The 24,042-nt window shown below is 40.5% G+C and overlaps 1 long non-coding RNA gene across 1 annotated transcript in view; it reads right to left on the reverse strand.

Moving 5' to 3' along the window:
- Positions 1–22,046, reverse strand: part of LOC133535673 (uncharacterized) — a 61,809-nt gene extending 39,763 nt beyond the window's left edge. Inside the window, exons 1-2 of the long non-coding RNA XR_009802286.1 lie at positions 21,932–22,046; positions 19,212–19,241 (exon numbers count right to left, since the gene is read on the reverse strand). This is a non-coding gene — a long non-coding RNA (uncharacterized LOC133535673). The remainder of the gene's footprint in view (positions 1–19,211; positions 19,242–21,931) is intronic.
- Between the last annotated feature and the right edge of the window lie 1,996 nt (positions 22,047–24,042).

Below are 24,042 nucleotides of genomic sequence, written 5' to 3' on the forward strand. Positions count from 1 at the left end.
CGCCGCACAACATCTGTTCGCAAACTGCCCTGATGGAGCCGCACTGACACGCCGCCGTCCACGCCGAGCAGAACCCTATTCCCTGGCCGGGTCCAGATGGCGGGCCCACGCTGCTGCCACCTCTTCTCCTCATCCAGGACAAATCACCAAGAAGAACTTTCCACAGGTACCGCCCCAGGCACACCTGTGCCACTCACCGCTGACCACCCTCTGGTGGCTTCAGACGTTCCCTCCTGTCAAACCACAAATTGGCCGGCAGACTGCTCTTTTATGAATTCACCCCACGGCCCAGTTTTTTTTTTTTACGACGGGGTTAAGGAAAATCCTTGGCCTGTGCGCCTCAACATTGAGACGCATCCTTAAAAAGTTAAGAGGTCTAGAAGGGGGATTTAGTATGAGATTCTTCTCATGGTTCACACTTAATCTGAATCCCTTTTACCGCCATTCCCTCGTTGGAACCCTCAAAATTAATGATAGGACCACGACCACATTACACCATTTGTTCACACTTTTTTATTGTTTGTCAAACTACTTTTATACTTTTTTAATCTAACCTTTAAAATTTAATTTAAAGCATGTTTTATACTAAAGCAAATTCATCAATCAATCAATGTTTACTTATATAGCCCTAAATCACTAGTGTCTCAAAGGGCTGCACAAACCACTACGACATCCTCGGTAGGCCCACATAAGGGCAAGGAAAACTCACACCCAGTGGGACGTCGGTGACAATAATGACTATGAGAACCTTGGAGAGGAGGAAAGCAATGGATGTCGAGCGGGTCTAACATGATACTGTGAAAGTTCAATCCATAATGGATCCTACACAGTCGCAAGAGTCCAGTCCAAAGCAGATCCAACACAGCAGCGAGAGTCCCGTTCACAGCGGAGCCAGCAGGAAAACATCCCAAGCGGAGGCGGATCAGCAGCGCAGAGATGTCCCCAGCCGATACACAGGCGAACAGTACATGGCCACCGGATCGGACCGGACCCCCTCCACAAGGGAGAGTGGGACAGAGGAGAAAAAGAAAAGAAACGGCAGATCAACTGGTCTAAAAAGGGAGTCTATTTAAAGGCTAGAGTATACAAATGAGTTTTAAGGTGAGACTTAAATGCTTCTACTGAGGTGGCATCTCGAACTGTTACCGGGAGGGCATTCCAGAGTACTGGAGCCCGAAATGAAAACGCTCTATAGCCCGCAGACTTTTTTTGGGCTTTGGGAATCACTAATAAGCCGGAGTCCTTTGAACGCAGATTTCTTGCCGGGACATATGGTACAATACAATCGGCAAGATAGGATGAAGCTAGACCGTGTAGTATTTTATACGTAAGTAGTAAAACCTTAAAGTCACATCTTAAGTGCACAGGAAGCCAGTGCAGGTGAGCCAGTACAGGTGTAATGTGATCAAACTTTCTTGTTCTTGTCAAAAGTCTAGCAGCCGCATTTTGTACCAACTGTACATCCATCCGTCCATCCATTTTCTACCGCTTATTCCCTTTTGGGGTTGTGGTGGGCGCTGGCGCCTATCTCAGCTACAATCGGGCGGAAGGCGGGGTACACCCTGGACAAGTCGCCACCTCATCACAGGGCCAACACAGATAGACAGACAACATTCACACTCACATTCACACACTTGGGCCAATTTAGTGTTGCCAACTAAAGCAAATTCATGTTTAATAATGTTTTAGCGCAGTTCTTCTCACTAAATGAGACCATGGCTCCTAAAATCTCAGTCATTATTATATCTACAAAACCCAAAACCAGTGAAGTTGGCACATTGTGTAAATGGTAAATACAGACAAAAAAATAAATAAAACAAAATGATAAATGGGTTGTACTTGTAAAGCGCTTTTCTACCTTCAAGGTACTCAAAGCGCTTTGACACTACTTCCACATTCACCCATACATTCACACACTGATAGAGGGAGCTGCCATGCAAGACGCTAACCAGCACCCATCAGGAGCCAGGGTGAAGTGTCTTGCTCAAGGACACAACGAGGTTGGTACTAGGTGGGGATTGAACTAGGGACCCTCGGGTTGCGCGCAGCCACTCCTTCACACCGTCCCAAAAAACAATGATTTGCTAATTGTTTTCAACTTATATTCAATTGAATAGACTGCAAAGACAAGATATTTAATGTTCGTACTGAGAAAAGTATATATATATTTTGCAAATAAGCATTAACTTAGAATTTAAAGGCCTACTGAAATGAGATTTTCTTATTCAAACGGGGATAGCAGGTCCATTCTATGTGTCATACTTGATCATTTCGCGATATTGCCATATTTTTGCTGAAATAATTTAGTAGAGAACATCGACGATAAATTTCAGAACTTTTGGTCGCTAATAGAAACGCCTTGCCTTTACCGGAAGTCGGAGACGATGACGTCACCCATTGAGGGCTCCTCACATTATCAGATTGTTTATAATGGAAGTCTCCAACAAAAAGAGCTATTCGGACCGAGAAAACCCCAATTTCCCCATTAATTTGAGCGAGGATGATAGATTCGTGTTTCAGAATATTGATAGCGACGGACTAGAAAAAAAAAAGCGATTGCATCGGGAGCGATTCAGATGTTTTTAGACACATTTACTAGGATAATTCTGGGAAATCCCTTATCTTTCTATTGTGTTGCTAGTGTTTTAGTGAGTTTAATAGTACCTGATAGTCAGAATGGTGTGTCCACGGTTGTCGACGGCAGCTGCATGGACGGCACAAGCTCAGTAAGTGGCGACTTTTTACCACAATTTTCTCACCGAAAACTGCCGGTTGACATTTGGTCGGGATCCATGTTTGCTTGACCGCTCTGATCCATAGGAAAGCTTCACCTCCAGGAATTTTAAACAAGGAATCACCGCGTGTTTGTGTGGATAAAGGCTAAAGCTTCCCAACTCCATCTTTCTACTTTGACTTCTCCATTATTAATTGAACAAATTGCAAAAGATTCAGCAACACAGATGTCAAAAATGCTGTGTAATTATGCGATTAAAGCAGACGACTTTTAGCTGTGTGCGTGCGCAGTGCTAATATTTCCTTACGCTCAGTGACGTCACGCGTACACGTCATCATTCCGCGACGTTTTCAGCAAGAAACTCGCGGTAAATTTAAAATTGCAATTTAGTAAACTAAAAAGGCCGTATTGGCATGTGTTGCAATGTTAATATTTCATAATTGATAAATAAACTATCAGACTGTGTGGTCGGTAGTAGTGGGTTTCAGTAGGCCTTTAAGACATTGCAAAAAAGTTGGCACAGGGGCATTTTTACCACAGTGTTACATGGCTTTTCCTTTTAACAACACTCAGTAAACATTTGGGAACTGAGGAGACCAATTTTTGAAGCTTTTCAGGTGGAATTCTTTCCCATTCTTGCTTGATGTACAGCTTAAGTTGTTTAACAGTCCGGGGTCTCTGTTGTGGTATTTAACGCTTCATAATGCGCCACACATTTTCAATTCGAGAGAAATCTGGACTACAGGCAGGCCAGTCTAGTACCCGCACTGTTTTACTATAAGGCCACGCTGTTGTAACACATGCAGAATTGAGTTTGGCATGTTCTTGCTGAAAATAGGAAGCAGGGGCATCTATGACAACGTTGCTTGGATGGCAGCATATGTTGCTCCAAAACCTGTATGTACCTTTCAGCATTAATTGTGCCGTCACAGATGTGTAAGTTACCCATGCCTTGGGCACTAATACACCCCCATACCATCACAGATTCTGGCTTTTTAACTTTGCACCTATAACGTTTTTTTTCCTCTCTGGTCTGGAGGACACAACGTACACAAAATATGAAATTTGGACTCGTCAGACCACAGAACACATTTCCATCTTAGATGAACTGTGGCCCAGCAAAGCCAGTGGCGTTTCTGGGTGTTGATGAATGGCTCTTGTTTGGCATAGTAGAGTGTTAACTTGCACTTACAGATGTAGTGACAAACTGTAGTTACTGGCAGTGCTTTTCTGAAGTGTTCCTGAGTTATGTGGTGATATCCTATACACACTGATGCCGCTTTATGATGCACTACCACCTGAGGGATCCAAGGTCACGGGCATTGCCGCTTACATGTACGTGGAGTGATTTCTCCAGATTCTCTGAACCTTTTGATATTATAGACCGTACATGGTGAAATTCCTAAATTTCTTGAAATGTTTTTCTTAAACTGTTCGACAATTTGCTCACACATTTGTTCACAAAGTGGTGACCCTCGCCCCACCTTTGTTTGTGAATGACTGAGCATTTCATAGAAGCTGCTTTTATAACTGTAGCGGGTGCCCTTTAGTGGGTTCTTCAGACCACCACACACTGCCAGGAGAGCCAGGAATTTTGGGTATAACACTGTTTTATTTTCATACATAGTGCAAGTCTTTCTGCTTTTCAGCACATATTTTTCTTCTGCCTCTGCTCGGCAGCATCTCCAACTCCCACTAATCGTCTCATCACGGGTGCCGCTAATAAAGGCGACAGGTGATTAGATAACAGAGCCCACCTGGGCCATCTACGCACCTGTCGCTGTCTTCGAGGCCGGTCCTGGCAACACCCCGTTCCGCGGCAGGCCCGCAGGCCACATTCCCCTCCACAATAACCAATCATGGCACCCACCTGTTCCCAATTATTCTGTTCACAATTGTCTGATGAGCATTCCTCAACTTTCTCAGTCTTTTTTGCCACTCGTGCCAGCTTTGTTGAAACATGTTGCAGGCATCAGATTCCAAATGAGCTAATATTTGCAAAAAATAAGTTTACCAGTTTGAACATTAAATATTATCATTGTGTTCTATTTAATTAAATGCAGGTTGAAAAGGATTTGCAAATCATTGTATTTGGTTTTTATTTATGATTTACACCAGTGGTTCTCAACCTTTTTTCACTGATGTACCCCCTGTGAACCGTTTTTGAATTCATGTACCCCCTAATCAGAGCAAAGCATTTTTGGTTGAAAAAAAGAGATGGAGAAGTAAAATACAGCACTATGTCATCAGTTTCTGATTTATTAAATTGTATAACCGTGCAAAATATTGCTCATTTGTAGTAGTCTTTCTTGAACTATTTTGGAAAAAAAGATATAAAAATAACTAAAAACTTGTTGAAAAATAAACAAGTGATTCATTTATAAATAAAGATTTCTACACATAGAAGTAATCATTAACTTAAAGTGCCCTCTTTGGGGATTGGAATAAAATCCATCTGGATTCATCAATTTAATTCTAAACATTTCTTCACAAAAAAATAAATCTTTAACATCAATATTTATGGAACATGTCCACAAAAAAATCTAGCTGTCAATACTAAATATTGCATCGTTGCATTTCTTTTCACAGTTTATGAACTTACATTCATATTTTGTTGATGTATAATACTTATAAAGGATTTTTGAATAGTTGCTATTTTAAGAATAGTTTTTAAAAATCTCACGTACCCCTTGGTATACCTTCAAGTACCCCCAGGGGTAGGCGTACCCCCATTTGAGAACCACTGATTTACACCCCGTGCCAACTTCAATGGTTTTCTACTTTATTTGATTAAAAGAGTGTAAAGTTGACTATGAGGGTGTTATTTCATACCTAGTAAGCTCTTATAGTGTTAAAAAACAATATATGTAGGGGATTTTAAACAGTTTTTTTTCCTATGCTCCAACAATGAAAATATCCTACTTTGTGGAACTATTTTTCCACGGCCAGGCCCAAGACCAATTCAACTAAAGACTCCATCACGTGTTGAGAATTACAACTCAATAGTTTGTGTAGGTTCGCCCAATTTTGAGTATTCAGTATATCCCTTCAATTCATTGCCGTCAGCTTACGTGAATCCAATTATCATCAACATAAACACCATCAGCTATTCACTCAAGCGATTTTGGACTAGATTTCAACCCCTTTCCACTCGGCTATTACTCCAAACATGTTTACAGTAGTGCTCTGGCCTCCCACCCACATGGGAGAGCATACTTGACCATGTGAGGTCCGTCAGAAGGACACGAGATCTCCAATAAATTGCAGCGGTGTTATTCAACGGGATTGTGCTCATTAAAAATGTACTTTATCTTGGATGCTGAGGGGTGGAGTGTAGGTTGTATTTCTCCAAGCACTCCAAAGCTTAATGGCGACGGGGGCATTTTTGACCAGAGGTGGTGAGCTGCTTGCCAAGCAGCAATTTAACTCTCACCTGCATGTGTTTACAGGACACGCGGACGCCTTTTTTATTTTTTTTTTTACTATAACTCAGTGTTTTTTAATATATGCAGAGTACATTTGCAAAAAAATAAGATGACTTTGAAAACTTGCAGAGGGATACAGAGGATGAGTCGGCTTCACTGCATGGACCATTACCGTATTTTCCGCACTTTAAGGCGCGTGTAAAAACCTAAAATTTTTCTCAAAAGCTGACAGTGAGCCTTATAATCCGATGCACCACCAATATTGAGCCACAACCGGTCTCACAACTACGGTAAGCAGCCGCCGATTTCATTCCCCCCCGTAGGAGAAGAAGCGCGCGGTGCATGCTGGGATATACAGTGGGGCAAAAAAGTATTTAGTCAGCCACCGATTGTGCAAGTTCTCCCACTTAGAATGATGACAGAGGTCTGTAATTTTAATCATAGGTACACTTCAACTGTGAGAGACGGAATGTGAAAAAAGCTCTCACTGATGGAAGGAGGTTTTGGCTCAAAATCTCACGATACATGGCCCCATTCATTCTTTCCTTAACAAGGATCAATCGTCATGTCCCCTTAGCAGAAAAACAGCCCCAAAGCATGATGTTTCCACCCCCATGCTTCACAGTAGGTGTGGTGTTCTTGGGATACAACTCAGTATTCTTCTTCCTCCAAACACGACGAGTCGAGTTTATACCAAAAAGATCTATTTTGGTTTCATCTGACCACATGACATTCTCCCAATCCTCTGCTCTATCATCCATGTATCCATTTTGGTATAAACTCAACTCCTCGTCTTTGGAGGAAGAAGAATACTGAGTTGCATCCCAAGAACACCATACCTACTGTGAAGCATGGGGGTGGAAACATAATGCTTTGGGGCTGTTTTTCTGCTAAGGGGACAGGACGATTGATTCGTGTTAAGGAAAGAATGAATGGGGCCATGTATCGTGAGATTTTGAGCCAAAACCTCCTTCCATCAGTGAGAGCTTTGAATGCTTGACCAAATACTTATTTTCCACCATAATTTACAAATAAATTCTTTAAAAATCCTACAATGTAAATTCCTGGATTTTTTTTGTCACATTCTGTCTCTCACAGTTGAAGTGTACCTATGATGAAAATTACAGACCTCTGTCATCATTTTAAGTGGGAGAACTTGCACAATCGGTGGCTGACTAAATACTTTTTTGCCCCACTGTATGACTGCGCCAGGTGTGCCGTTTTCATTTCCATTTGTGTGTTTATGTAAAGACCCCAAAATGGCTCCTACTGAGAGACATGATTTCAGGAAAGCAGGAATTGTCACTGAACTGCTGGACAACAGCAGCGACACTGACTCCATTGACGACGTCTCGAAATAGTGCAAAGCAATAACAATATATTAATAACTCAACGTTGCTCAAACGTTAATGTCACGCAACACAAGACACAAAAAAAAAACGCGTAGAGCTCACTTTATTAAAGGCCTACTGAAACCCACTAGTACCCACCATGCAGTCAGATAGTTTATATATCAATGATGAAATATTAACATTGCAACACATGCCAATACGGCCTTTTAAGTTTATTAAATTACAATTTTCAATTTCCCGGGAGTTTCGCCTTCGAAACGTCGTATAATGATGACGTGTACGCAAGATGTCACGGGTTTTTAGGAAGTATGAGCGCTGCACACACACACAGCTAAAAGTCGTCTGCTTTAACGGCATAATTACGCAGTATTTTGGACATCTGTGTTGCTGAATCTTTTAATTTGTTCAATTAATATTGGAAAAGTCACAGTAGAAGGATGGAGTTGGGAAGCTACAGCCTTTAGCCACACAAACACACGGTGATTCCTTGTTTAAAATTCCTGGAGGTGAAACTTTACTATGGATCAGAGCGCGGTCAAGCCAACATGGATCCCGACCACATGTCAACCAGCAAGTTTCAGTGACAAAATTGTGGTTCTTACCGGAGAAAAGCTGAGCTTGTGCCGTCCATAGCTGCCGTCGACTCCCCTGAGACACTGCGCGTCAAGACACCCGTGGAGACACCCTTCCGACTATCAGGTACTATTTAACTCACTAAAACATTAGCAACACAATAGAATGATAAGGGATTTCCCAGAATTAACCTAGTAAATGTGTCTAAAAATTCGGAATCCGTCCCAATGCAATCGCGTTTTTTTTTAAACTTTTTTTTCTTTTCTAGTCCGTCGCTATCAATAGCCTCAAACACAAATCTTTCATCCTCGCTCAAATTAATGGGGAAATTGTCGTTTTCTCGGTCCGAAAAGCACTTTTTGTTGGAGGCTCCCATTAAAAACAATGTGAATATGTGAGGAGCCATCAAACATGTGACGTCATCGTCTGCGACTTCCGGTAGAGGCAGGGCTTTTCTCTTACCACCAAAAGTTGCAAACTTTATCGTGGATGTTCTCTTTTAAATCCTTTCAGCAAAAATATGGCAATATCGCAAAATGATCAAGTATGACACATAGAATGGACCTGCTATCCCCGTTTAAATAAGAAAATCTCATTTCAGTAGGCCTTTAGGTTATTCCTCATCCACGAATCCCTCGAATTCTTCTTCTTCAGTGTGCAAATTAAACATGCCACAACAGGTCTCGCAACTACGGTAAGCAGCCGCCAACCTTCTTTTCCTCGTAGAAGAAAAAGCGCGCGGTGCATGCTGGGATATATGATTGCGGGAGGCGTGCCGTTTCTGTGTGTTTATGTAAAGACCCGAAAATGGCTCCTATTAAGAGACACGCTTACGACGCAGAGTTTAAAGGCCTACTGAAATGAGATTGTCTTATTTAAACGGGGATAGCAGGTCCATTCTATGTGTCATACTTGATCATTTCGCGATATTGCCATATTTTTGCTGAAAGGATTTAGTATAGAACATCGACGATAAAGTTCGCAACTTTTGGTCGATAACAAAAAAGCCTTGCCTGTACCGGAAGTAGCAGACGATGTGCGCGTGACGTCATGGGTTGTAGGAATCCTCACATTTTCACATTGTTTATAATCATAGCCTCCAGCAGCAAGAGCTATTTGGACCGAGAAAGCGACAATTTCCCCATTTATCCGCAACAAGGGATAGAGCCATACCGCTTTGAACCCGACGCTGACGGTGACGGTCAGGAGGACGCATATTGATGCTGGAGTAGCACACGACATAGATCGCCTTCAGAATACAGAATGGTAAAATATTTTTTATTAATACACATAATACACTGTACTTTGTGTGTGTGGTCCAATCGAACAGTGTTCGCTTGACATCTCTGTTCCATAGTAACGCTTGACTGTCATCTTTCGGGAATGTAAACAATGTGTTTGTATTGCCAAAGCCGGCCGCAATACACCGCTTCCCACCTACAGCTTTCTTCTTTGATGTCTCCATTGTTCATAGAACAAATTGCAAAAGATTCAGCAACACAGATGTCCAGAATATTGTGGAATTATGCGATGAAAAGAGACGACTTATAGGAGGGATCGGTGATGGAACAAAAGGTCCTCTACAATGCGTGATTTCACTCGCACGCGTCATCATACTGCGACGTTTCAGCAAGATACTTCGGCGCGGAATTTAAAATTGCAATTTAGTAAACTAACCCGCCCGTATTGGCATGTGTTGCAATGTTAATATTTCATCATTGATATATAAACTATCAGACTGCGTGGTCGGTAGTAGTGGGTTTCAGTAGGCCTTTAAGCACTTCTTCTTGCATTAAGCCATGTAAATAATCAATTCAGAGTTCAGCCAGACCCAAAATGCAATGTGTTTCCACATCACACTTTCAAGCCCTATTGTTCAACGCTTGACTGAAAAAAAAAAAAAAAAAAAGACGCTCTCTGGATAAAGGACTCTCGCAGTCTGGGTGGATTTCAAACCAGAAGGAAAAAATCTACAAACCCCGGTGAAAACCCCAGAGAGTTGCTACAATTCCCCTACTGATCATCCAATTTGGTTGATAGAAGTGTGCGTTGGGAGGGGAGGGGGAGGAAAAAAAAAAACTTGCGGTGGAATCTTCAATCACCCCGTTTCTGCTTCCTCTCGCAGCATCCCACACTGATGCAGCACATTAATCACGAGCAGACAAACAGCATGTTGTGTCTGTTGGTAATTGTCACTCTCATCCACACTTAGCCTATAGCTACTCTCAACATGAACTGATAAAGCGCTCCATTATGCCGCCGCACAATGGAGGACACGTTGCATCCGGAGGAAAGACTTTCCAAAAGGCAGTTTATCTGTGTGCGTTAATGGAATAACATACTTCTACCGAGAGGTTGTTTTTTTTTTTTTTGTATTATTATTATTTGCGTGGCAAAACTCAATTAGACACAGCAACATTTTCACTGGAAGGAATAGGCTCTCAAGGATGATGCTGATGTTATTAGCATCCCCGCCCACCTCTCAATGTCTTCCAGTTAAATTCTCACCTCCAGCAAGAACAAATATTAACAGTGTTACAATTATCATAAAAGCTATCAAATAGTGTAACCAAGTTTAATGGCCCCGACGTTTGTTTCCCTTCAAAAGACTTTAATTTCCTAAAGGAACTTCCAAATGAAATTATTTGTAATGAACGCAAAGACAAAAAAATCCGGTACTGAATTGTGACCTTGGGAAGATAATACCATATTTTTCGGATTATAAGTCGCTCCGGAGTAAACGTCGCACCGGCCGAAAATGCATAATAAAGAAGGAAAAAAACATATATACATTGCATTGGCGTCGCATTTTTAGGGGAAATTTACTTGATAAAATCCAAAACCATGAATAGACATTTGAAAGGCATTTTAAAATAAATAAAGAATAGTGAACAACAGGCTGAATAAGTGTATGTTTTATGACGCATAAATAACCAACGGAGAACGTGCCTGGTATGTTAAACATACCTGCCAACTCTCCCGGATTTTCCGGGAGACTCCTGAAATTAAGCGCCTCTCCCGAAAACCTCCCGGGACAAATTTTCTCACGAAAATCTCCCACGCCCCCTCCAGCTCCACGCGGACCTGAGTGAGGACAGCCTGTTTTCGCGTCCGCTTTCCCTCAGTGTGTCTGTCGAATGATCGAGGGTGAGTTTTTGGTTTCTTATGTAGGTTTATTGTTAGGTAGTTTCATTATCGTCCTCCCAGCGCGGTAACAACACACAACAACAGCAGTCACGTTTTCATCTATCGTAAAGCAGTTCGTCTGCCGTAAACAGCAATGTTGTGACACTCTTAAACAGGACAATACTGCCGTCTACTGTATATGCACCACAACCCCTCCAGGCAACTTCAACCCTTTACTAATACCCTTCTCCATTCACATACCATCTCCCCAGATTGTAAATAACCTAAAATAAATAATCGAATGTATTTCTTATGTATATACTTGTTCTTATGCTACCTGAACTAACTATGTTCTCTGCTGGCTGTACATCTCCTACTAAGTAAGACCTACACTGTTTCAATGTCCACATTTCTCTGTTGATGCATTTGTTGATGACTGAAGTACTGATATCAACCAAACCCTCCTCCTCCCACCCCCGGATGGCAAATAATGTAAATAATTCAATGTATATACTATTATGATTAACTTGTGTGATGACTGTATTATGCTGATAGTATATATTTGTACCATGAATTGATTAACGTGGTCCCCGACTTAAACAGGTTGAAAAACGTATCCAGGTGTTACCATTTATTGGTCAATTGTACGGAATATGTACTGAACTGTGCAATCTACTAATAAAAGTTTCAATCAATCAATCGTGCATATGTGACAATAACATTTACGGCTTTTAGAAAGTGCAGTGCACAACTGCGCACGCCACAGCTGTAAATATACTCCTCCCCTCTTAACGACGCCGCGCCCCCAACCACGCCCATTTTTCCACTGATTGACACCATTCCACCTTCAACATATTCCATTAATCTTGGAAATTGAAACTATTATTTTCCAAGTTTTGAAAAATACAAGGAATTCCCAGATATCCCTTTTTTGACCCTTTTCTATGGCGACTACTCCTTCCACATTTTTCAACCCACTTCAAACATTCCTCTTAATCAGGACAAAAAAAGAATGTTTTTTTAACTTGAAAAAATCCCCAAATTCCTGAACATCTTTTCTCAATTGAAAATGTTACTAATTCAACATTTCTCTACCGATTTCAAAAATTCCAACACCAACCATTTCAACTCATTCACAACATTCAAGTCTTTTAATATGTTCCAAAAAAATTATCGCTTTTCCCAAAATTCCCATTGAATTGAAAGGGACATTTTTCAAAGCTACACAATTCCCACATTTTTCAACCAACTTCAACCGTTCCACCGTCAAAAAATTCCTCTTAATCAGAACAAAAAAACTCGAAAAACTCCCGGTTTTCCCGAAATTCCTGGAATTCCTTAATATTATTTCTCAATTAAAAAATTTTACTACTTCAAAATTTGTCAACATATTTGAAAATTTCCAACACCAACCATTTCAACTCATTCCCAAAATTCAAGTCTTTTAACATTTTCCCAAAAATTCCCGCTTTACCCAAAAATCCCAAATTTCCATGAAATTCCCATTTAAATGAATGTGGCATTTTTTAAAGTTCCACAATTCCAACATTTTTCATCAGATTCAAACCGTTCCAACGCCAAAATGTTCCGCTTGTTCAAAATTGTGTGCTCTACTGCAACAATTTTGACAAACTCCCGGATTCCAAAGAATTCCCAGTTTTCAGGACCACAATTCCACAATTCCAACATTTTTCATCAGATTCAAACCGTTCCAACGCCAAAATGTTCCGCTTGTTCAAAATTGTGTGCTCTACTGCAACAATTTTGACAAACTCCCGGATTCCAAAGAATTCCCAGTTTTCAGGACCATTTTCCCCATTCAAAATGAATTTTCCATTTTTTAAACTTCCACAATTTACATATTTTTCAACCTATTCAAATCATTCTGACATCAACACATTCCACTCATCCAACTAACACTTTCCCAAGTTCCAAACCAAACTCCATTTTTCCTAGAAATTCAAACTCTTCAACATTCAAACCATTCCTACAGTCAAACTATTCTTACATTCATACTACATTCTGTCAACATTTCAGTTCAACCATAGAATTAGAGCATCCACACACAAATCCTTCAGGACTTGCCTCATCTAACTGGATTTACATTTTTACTTATGTTTCGGCTTCTGTCTGGCCCTTAACATAACATACACTATATTGCCAAAAGTATTTGGCCACCTGCCTTGACTCACATATGAACTTGAAGTGCGATCACATTCCTAACCCATAGGGTTCAATATGATGTCGGTCCACCTTTTGCAGCTATTACAGCGTCAACTCTTCTGCAGGTTCCGGTCAGGACTCTGTGCAGGCCAGTCAAGTTCATCCACACCAAACACTGTCCTACCTGTCTTTATGGACCTTGCTTTGTGCACTGGTGCACAGTCATGTTGGAAGAGGAAGGGGTCCTCTCCTAACTCTTCCCACAAGGTTGGCAGCATGGAATTGTCCAAAATGTTTTGGTCTCCTGGTGCATTAAAAGTTACTTTCACTGGAACTAAAGAGCCAAGCTCAACTCCTGAAAAGTAACCCCACACCATAATTCCTCCTCCACCAAATTTCACACTCGGCACAAAGCAGTCCAAAATGTAGTGTTCTCCTGGCAATTTCCAAACCCAGACTGGTCCATCAGATTGCCAGATGGAAAAGTGTAATTCATCACTCCAGAGAAGGCGCCTTCACTGCTCTAGAGTCCAGTGGCGACGGGCTTTATCCCACTGCATCCGACGCTTTGCATTGGACTTGGTGATGTATGGCTTAGATGCAGCTGCCTGGCCATGAAATCCCATTCCACAAAGCTCTTTGCGTACTGTGCGTGGGCTAACTGGAGTGTCATGTGAAGTTTGGAGCTCTGTAACAACTGACTGTGCAACAAGTATTTGCACTATGCGCTTCAGCATCCGCTGACCCTTCTCTGTCAGTTTACGTGGCCTACCACTTGGTGGCTGAGTTGCTGTTGTTCCCAAACTCTTTTATTTTCTTATAATAAAGCCGACAGTTAACTTTGGAATATTTAGGAGTGAGGAAATTTCCGGACTGGATTTCTTGCACAGGAGGCATCCTAATCACTGAGCTCCTGAGAGCAGCTCATTCTTTCACAAATGTTTGTAAAACAGTCTCAATACCAAAGTGCTTGATTTTATACACCTGATTCTGATCGTTTAGATTGGTGGCCAAACACTTTTGACAATGTAGTGTATCACTATGGAAAATTGAGTCACCGCTGTAGTATGGAGAAAAGAAACACCAAGAACGGAAGCTTTATTATGGTGTGAGCGCTCCGAATAAACTATGCCTCGCCTCATTGCTTTCCAGGGATAAAAGAGCAGTCGTTTGGGGCATAATGGTCGAGGCCAACAAAACAAAACAATAAAGCATTCATTAAATGAAGCACACAAGTGGTAACTTTCCGAATAAAAGATTCTGGAAGTTGAATTGATAGTGGCAGTTAGCGCTGGTTTAAAACTTGTCGATTTGAACATAACAGTATGTTAAAATAATGTATCCTGCAACCGTCTTTATCTTCCCTTGATGTGTGTGTGTGTGGGTGTGTGTTCTTGTATTTCTACCTTTCTTGAGAGATCATCAAGGAAAAGTACCTTGCATATGAGGACCGGTGAATAAGTTAGGACCAAAATCATGGTCCCAGTACGGAAAACCATTGCATCTAATAAAGAGCCAAATACTGTTGTCTGTGAACATTGCTCCAAAGTCAGGATTTTTTCGTTGATATAATGTGCATACAAATGTAAACATTGACAGGTGCAAAGGCAGCAATATATGATGAAACAATACAGCAGCTAAAGAAGGACTTCCCTATTCATCCTCGAAAAAACCCGCCAGGTGAACAGCTGATTTTACGACTTCCGGTGCTGACGAAAAACAACCCGCGTCCCATATTTGACCATAGGATGAACAAAGATACTATGGTACAAAGACAATAGTGGCCATTAACTTTTACAGATGGGTTGCCCAATAAAAAATAGAGATTTCATTTGCACTCCTGGTGGTGAAATTTATGAAAAATAGGGTAGTCCCAAAAAGGAGAGATTTTTCAGATTGACTGTCGGTTTTAAAAGTGCTCCCCCTCTGGTCAACATATGAAATAACAAGTGTGTGTAAAAATTTGAAGTGCTCCCCCTCCGGCTACCATATGTAATAACAAGTGTGGGTAAGAAATTGAAATGCACCCCCTTTGGCCAAATATAATTAAAAAAATTAAACATGTATATAGAGATATAACGAAGTACATAATGAAGATTAAAAACCAATTAAAAACAAAAAATGTGAAAAAAATTACTAAAAGCAGTCTTTCTCACAATGTGTCAACATTTTTCTTGCAGAATCTGGGAACAATTTCTCATATTCTTTTTGTTTCTGTACTATTACAATATTTTCTTGTATGATTATTTCTTTTTCATGTGAAATTATTTATTTTTTAATCAAAATGGTAACATTCGTCATAGAAAATTCTGACTTTTATCACATTGGCAATTTTTTGTTGTTCTTGTAAAATACTTACATTTTTTGAGTAAAATCATGACTTTTGTCATAATTTTGCCAGGTAAAAATTCTGATTATTGTTGCCAACATTTATGCAAAAAGTTTATACCAAAAAGTTCTATTTTGGTTTCATCTGACCATATGACATTCTCTCAATCTTTGGCTGTATCATCCATGTATCCATTTTGGTATAAACTCAACTCGTTGTGTTTGGAGGAAGAACACTGAGTTGCATCCCAAGAACACCATACCTACTGTGAAGCATGGGGGTGGAAACATCATGCTTTGGGGCTGTTTTTCTGCTAAGAGGACAGGACGATTGATCCGTGTTAAGGAAAGAATTAATGGGGCCATGTATCGTCACATTTTAAGCCAAAACCTCCTTCCATCAGTGAGAGCTTTGAATGGTTGACCAAATACTTATTTTCCACCATAATTTACAAATAAATTCTTTAAAATTCCTACAATGTGAATTCTTGGATTTTTTTTTCACATTCTGTCTCTCACAGTTGAAGTGTACCTACGATGAAAATTACAGACCTCTGTCATCCTTTTAAGTGGGAGAACTTGCACAATCGGTGGCTGACTAAATACTTGTTTGCCCCACTGTATATATCTAGAAAGGGTCCTGAAAAGGTAGTAATTTTTCAGAGGGTCAAGAAGGTAACAAATACAAGAATGTGTGTGTGCGCGTGTGTGTGTGTGTGTGTGTGTGTGTGTGTGTGTGTGTGGCAAGGTGCACCGTATTGTAATCAACAGATTGTTAGACATGCATTTCCCTGGCCGCTGACAAAAGCTGACGTATGGGGGTCAGGAGGGAGCGTCGGTGATCCATCCATTGCTGCAATTTATTATCTTATTTTAATTGTATACACAAACATTGGGGTGATTTAGGTGACACGGTGGAAAGTGTAAATCCGTTTATATTAAAAGGGTCGCTCACCCCGGGAGCCCTGGGCCGGCAACACCTTTCAGTGACTGCTTTTAACAACACGGTTATTGTTTTATCGATCAGGGTTTTACTGCAGGTTTGACACCTCTGTTATGAGTTAATCGAACCACATATAATTTTTTGACACATATTTTACAAGATTATGACTGTCATTAATTTAATAACTATTATTTTCCCGGCGTTTCCAGCCTTAACGAGGTGTGTTGGAGAGTGCTCCATTCGTCTTGTGGCCGCCTTGTCACTCACGCACTCTGCAGCCCCGGTGCACGACCCTAATGGAAGGCTCGCAAACGGTCAATGGAGCGGGCTTTCCTTTTGTTCCGAGAAGTCACATCACGGTTAAAGGAAGCCATTCACAACCGTAGAATACCGCCTTTCTACACTTAAATGCTCCGAGCTTATGGGAAAATTATACGAGCTTTGAGGAGGTGTCATTTTTCAGCCAGTGCACGTTTAACCTGTGAGGGGGAATAATCATTTTGATGATACATTTCGTAAAACGCAAATTACGCAACGTTGGCTTTGCACATAGTAAATCAGGACAACATGGACGGTAGGCGCCGGAACATAACTGCGTGTCAAGCCGAGATAAAGCTGCATGGTCAATAGCTTCAATCTGCGTGGCCTCTCATCTCTAAGAGGTGCACATCTGCTGAACGCTGCACTATTTATCCATCAGAAGAATTATTAATTAATAGTTCGGCTCAGCCCGTATAATTGAGGACAGATCTGGGATGCCATTAGCTGCGATAATAAAGCGAGCGTTCCTTCCCGCCCACCTGGGCACAAGGGAACAACCTCCTCTTAACCGGCTCTTTGTGGCCTCGTCAGCAAATGTATTCTTTGGCGCTGAGCAGTAGTTAACAACTTATAGGTTTGTCAAACCCAATTTCATTCTTTTTTAAATCTTCATAGCAATTATCTTTTTGCATAATCAGTTTGGAGACCTCAAGGGGGTCTACTGGGTCCTATAACATCTATAAAATAATTGTTCGGATGATAATTTGAAGTTTTATACGGGAAACTGCTTAATAATCAGATCTCAAAGTCAATATTTGGCTGAGGAACTAAGTTGTAGATGAGAATGACTTCATGGGGGCTTTGAAAAAGTGAAACTAAAGTCTTACTGTCATGGTAATATTGCGTGTGTGTGTGTGTGTGTGTGTGTGTGTGAGAGTTTGAGTCCAGTCCCACCATTACAAATAATGTTCACACTTTTATTTTTTATACATTGTATGTAAACCTTAATTTTATTATATGCATGGTAATACTAAAATAAATTAATAAAAAATGAAGGGTTAGTGCGCCTGCCTCACAATACGAAGGTCCTGCAGTCCTGGGTTCAATTCCAGGCTGAGGATCTTTCTGTGTGGAGTTTGCATGTTCTCCCCGTGAATGCGTGGGTTCCCTCCGGGTACTCCGGCTTCCTCCCACTTCCAAAGACATGCACCTGGGGATAGGTTGATTGGCAACACTAAATTGGACCTAGTGTGTGAATGTGAGTGTGAATGTTGTCTGTCTATCTGTGTTGGCCCTGCGATGAGGTGGCGACTTGTCCCGGGTGTACCCCGCCTTCCGCCCGATTGTAGCTGAGATAGGCGCCAGCGCCCCCGCGACCCCGAAAGGGAATAAGCGGTAGAAAATGGATGGATGGATGGATGAATTGTTCTAGTGAAAAATAACAATTTTAACACCATTCTACTAAAATCATACTAAGATTACGTGTGTGCATGAGTTTGAGTCAAGTCCCCCATTATAGATAATATTCACACTTTATGTGAAACCCTTTTTTATACATGTTTTAATGTGAACTTGAATTCAATTATATGCATGTTTTGTACTAAAATCAACACAAAGTGTCTCAGAGAGAAGCCGAGGAGCCAAGCTCACAGCTGCCTTTTAAACAGCTGCTGCAGGACGACGAATAATCCAATGATTTCTCCGGTAAGATATGTATCACAATTTCCCCATCCAAAAACATGCTGGTTGACGTAGAGAAAACATGTTCGCTTGACCGCTCAGTGTTAAAGTTTCACAACAAACAAAGTAACACCGGCTGTGTCTCGGTGCTAAAGACAGCTGGAATCCACCGCTTTCCACCAACAGCATTGTTTTTATAGTCTCCATTATTAAATGAGCAAATTGCTAAAGATTCCGCAACAGAGATGTCCAAAATTCTGTGTTATTACGCCATGAACAGAGACGACTTTTAGCCGTGTTTGGTGCAGCGCTAATATTTCCTTACAGTCTGTGACGTCACGGAAAATCAAAATTGTAATTTAGTAAACTAAACCGGCCGTATTGGCATGTGTTGCAATGTTAATATTTCATCATTGATATATACACTATCAGACTGCGTGGTCGGTAGTAGTGGCTTTCAGTAGGATTTAAGCATTTGAAAAATTTAAAAAATAAAGGGAAGGTGTAAAGATGGTATGGTTGTCCCAATCCTTGTGGTAATGAGATGTATTTGAGCCCATAATTATGACAGTAATGAGGGAGAAAAGACAACGTGGAAAACCGGAGCGAACGTGTCATTTACTCACTGCAGCTCCGTGCCAGACGTAGCTCTTGGTCTGAGGGACAAAGAAGAAACAAAGTTCCATGAACGCCAAGAGGAAGGACAAATAAGAGAAAATACAGGTCAAACCCCCTAGAAGGCTGAAGTATAAATGAATCACCGCTCCTATTATCACTTTGACACGGCAAGGTGCTCGGTTTTATGAATGCTACTTAAGGAGCATTAGGTAATGTGCACCAAAAACCCAATCATAATCTGTCCCGGCCAATAACAACAAGATGATGCTTTACAGCAGGGGTGTCAAACTCAAATACAGAGTGGGCCAAAATTTTAAACGGAACAAAGCCGCGGGCCAAGGTTGAACAAATTAACCTTTTAATAGGGACCCAAACAAGTTTTGCATTAAATATTGAACAAGCAAGGCTTATATAACTTTAGCGACATGCAAAATCCAGTTTCAAATAATAATAATAATAATTTAAAAAAATATCAATGGCATATCAAATAAAATAAAAATAAAAATGCAATGCCTTTTTTTCTATTTGCAATCTTCTGAAGTAAATATCATTTTTTTTCCACGGGCTTATAATACATTTGAAAATAAAATAACAATAATGAATGAACCAAACATTCAAGCCTTGAAGTAGCAAGAGAAAATGCATGAATAAAACGTTAATTATTGGTCAGTTTGCTGGAAGTTTCCCGGAAGAGTTAGTGCTGCAAGGGGTTCTGGGTATTTGTTCTGTTGTGTTACGGTGGGATGTTCACCCAAAATGTGTTTGTCATTCTTGTTTGGTGTGGTTTCACAGTGTGGCGCATATTTGTAACAGTGCTAAAGTTGTTTTTACGGCCAAACTCAGTGTGACCTGTATGGCTGTTGACCAAGTATGCCTTGCATTCACTTGTGTGTGTGTGTGTGCGTGTGTGTGTGTGTGTGTGTAAGAGCCACAAATATTAAGTGACATGCTGTTAGTATGGAGGAAAAGCGGACGTGACGACAGGTTGTAGACAACGCTAAAGGCAGTGCCTTAAACGCACGCCCCCATTATAATTGTCCAGGTGGAAATCGGTCGAAATTCGGGAGAATGGTTGCCCCGGGAGATTTTCGGGAGTGACACTGAACTTTGGGAGTCTACCGGGAAAATTAGGAGGGTTGGCAAGTATGAGTATTAGCGGTGAATGTGTAATCGCCCTGAGAAGGGAGATGTTTTAGAAATACAGACACTTCGTTCGACATTTTCCCCATTCAAAATGAATTGGTCATTTTTCAAACATTCACCATTTCCACATTTTTCAACCAATTCAAACCACTCCACCTTCAACATATTCCAAACATCCTGGAAATTCAAACTGTCATTTTTCCAAAGTTCTAAAAAAATTCCTGGAATTCCTTAGCATCATTTCTTAATTGAAAATGTTACTTCTTCAACATTTCTCTACCGATTTGAAAAATTCCAACACCAACCATTTCAACTCATTCACAACATTCAAGTCTTTTAACATGTTCCAAAAAATTCTCGCTTTTCCCCAAATTCCATGAAATTCCAATTTAAATGAATGGCTTCACGGTGGCAGAGGGGTTAGTGCGTCTGCCTCACAATACGAAGTTCCTGCAGTCCTGGGTTCAAATCCAGGCTCGGGATCTTTCTGTGTGGAGTTTGCATGTTCTCCCCGTGAATGCGTGGGTTCCCTCCGGGTACTCCGGCTTCCTCCCACTTCCAAAGACATGCACCTGGGGATAGGTTGATTGGCAACACTAAATTGGCCCTAGTGTGTGAATGTTGTCTGTCTATCTGTGTTGGCCCTGCGATGAGGTGGCGACTTGTCCAGGGTGTACCCTGCCTTCCGCCCGATTGTAGCTGAGATAGGCGCCAGCGCCCCCCGCGACCCCGAAAAGGAATAAGCGGTAGAAAATGGATGGATGGATGGATGGGACATTTTTTTTAAAGTTCCACAATTCCAACATTTTTCATCAAATTCAAACTGTTCCAACTCCAAAAATTTCCGCTTGTTCAAAATTGTGTGCTCTACTCCAACAATTTTGACAAATTCACGGATTCCAAAGAATTCCCAGTTTTCAGGACCATTTTCCCCATTCAAAATGAATTTTAAATTTTTTTTAAACTTCCACAATTTACACATCTTTCAATCTATTCAAATCATTCCGACATCAACACATTCCACTCATCCAACTAACACTTTCCCAAGATCCAAACCAAATTCCATTTTTCCTAGGAATTCAAACTCTTCAACATTCAAACCGTTCCTACATTCAAACTATTCTGAGATGTTTTAGTTATAGACACAAGGACACAACTTCGTTCTGTACACGTCTGTAATGACTGCCACAATCAAACATCAAAATTGTACACATGTACACAGTATTTGAAGATGTCTGAAGTAAATACAAAGGTTCATCCCATACAGTAAGCCCATATTGTTTGAGTAGCAAAAGTCCCTAATTATTCCTTAACATAACAAATTACACTGAATTATTCCCAGAATCTCTATAAAACACACATTTAAACAGAAATACACGCAGATTAATAATGAAATACACACAGTACCTTTGTATAGATCCAACACTGATGATGCAGTTAGCATTAGCTTTAGCATTAGCTTGGTCATATATAAAGCCTGGTCGACTGAGAAGACACAGATTATAACAATATACTCTTCCAAACATGTTTTAACAGTACAAAGATAAATTCGGGGGTAAAACTATTTACATAAAAATACTTGTACCTGAGAAGGGAGATGTTTTAGTTATACAGACACAAAGACACAACTTCGTTCTGTACAGGTCTGTAATGACTGGGAGGAAGTCACGTGTCCTCTTAGTATAGCTCCCAGTACAACGCGCCCCCTGCTGGAGTCACCCAGTATTACAATGGCTCTTAATGCTGGAATTACAACAAAATGAACTCCCTAAATTACAAATAACCAGAGGTGGGTAGAGTAGCCAGAAATTGTACTCAAGTAAGAGTACTGTTACTTTAGAGATGTATTACTCAAGCAAAAGTAAGGAGTAGTCACCCAAATATTTACTCGAGTAAAAGTAAAAAGTATGTTGTAAAAAAAACCTACTCAAGTACTGAGTAACCTGATTACGGCAACAAATAATGCATCCATCCATCCATTTTCTACCGCTTATTCCCTTTCGGGGTCGCGGGGGGCGCTGGCGCCTATCTCAGCTACAATCGGGCGGAAGGCAGGGTACACCCTGGACAAGTCGCCACCTCATCGCAGGGCCAACACAGATAGACAAACAACATTCACACTCACATTCACAAACTAGGGCCAATTTAGTGTTGCCAATCAACCTATCCCCAGGTGCATGTCTTTGGAAGTGGGAGGAAGCCGGAGTACCCGGAGGGAACCCACGCATTCACGGGGAGAACATGCAAACTCCACACAGAAAGATCCCGAGCCTGGATTTGAACCCAGGACTGCAGGAACTTCGTATTGTGAGGCAGACGCACTAACCCCTCTGCCACAAAAACATAAAAATAGCAAGGAGCAAATTCAGAGCGATGAATATCTCTCAAGCAACTAAAACAATAATAGTACATTAAAATAAAAAAAAATAAGGCACATTGAGCCAAAATAAGTTAACAGCACCAGAGGCTCAATAGGCATTCATTGATTGAAACTTTTATAAGTAGATTGCACAGTACAGTACATATTCCGCACAATTGACCACTAAATGGTAACACCCCAATAAGTTTGTCAACGTTAATCAATTACTTAATAAAGGACCAAGTCGAGGTGATTTACCTCATATATACACATACATACACACACATATCATATATATATATATATATATATATATATATATATATATATATATATATATATATATATATATATATATATACACAGTAATTTATATTCATTTATTTTGCCGTTTTTGTTGACATGTTAAAGGTGTTTTAATGAATATACATGCATGTTTAACACATAGATTCCTATCTTTCAGGAAGACAAGAATATAAGTTGGTGTATTACCTGATTCTGATGACTTGCATTTTAGTGCTGATAATGTCCACTTTTTCAAATGGAGGAGAAAAAAAGTTCCTCTTTTCTGTCTAATACCACATGAAAGTCGTTGGTTTTTGGCATCTTATTTGTTTTTATACACTTTGCAAGAAATACATTGGCGGCAAACTCCGTAGCTTGCTAACTTGTTTGCGCTGGCTTTCGGAGACTCTTATTTTGTTAGCGCAGGCGCGATGGAGCGGCGCTTTTATTGTGAAGACAGGAACTGTGCGATCAGTCTTTAGGCTTTTGACGGGAAGTACGGTTGAAATAAAAAGTGTCTTTTTTCCTTTACACTTTTGATTGATTGCTTGATTGATACTTGTATTAGTAGATTGCACAGTACAGTACATATTCCGTACAATTGACCACTAAATGGTAAAACCCGAATACGTTTTTCAACTTGTTTAAATCGGGGTCATGTGACCGCCTGGCTCTGTTTGATTGGTCCAACGTCCCCAGTGACTGCATGTGATTGGTGAAACGCAGGCATGCGCAGATCCTACTTTGATGCTCCGTCATAAACTAAAACAAACATTAACAGATCGATAAATAAAGGTAGCGAGTAGCGAGCAGAATGTAGATAAATGGAGCGGACTAAAAGTAGTGTTTATTCTCTATAAATATACTCAAGTAAAAGTATGTTGCATAAAAACTACTCGTAGAAGTACAATTTATCCCAAAAGTTACTCAAGTAAATGTAGCGGAGTAAATGTAGCGCGTTACTACCCACCTCTGCAAAAAACGGTGCTCTACTGTTGTCATTTAACAATACATATATTTAAGTTGCGGATATAAAATGACAGAGGAATATA

Source organism: Nerophis ophidion, linkage group LG16, assembly GCF_033978795.1.
Source record: "Nerophis ophidion isolate RoL-2023_Sa linkage group LG16, RoL_Noph_v1.0, whole genome shotgun sequence".
Taxonomy (NCBI): domain Eukaryota; kingdom Metazoa; phylum Chordata; class Actinopteri; order Syngnathiformes; family Syngnathidae; genus Nerophis; species Nerophis ophidion.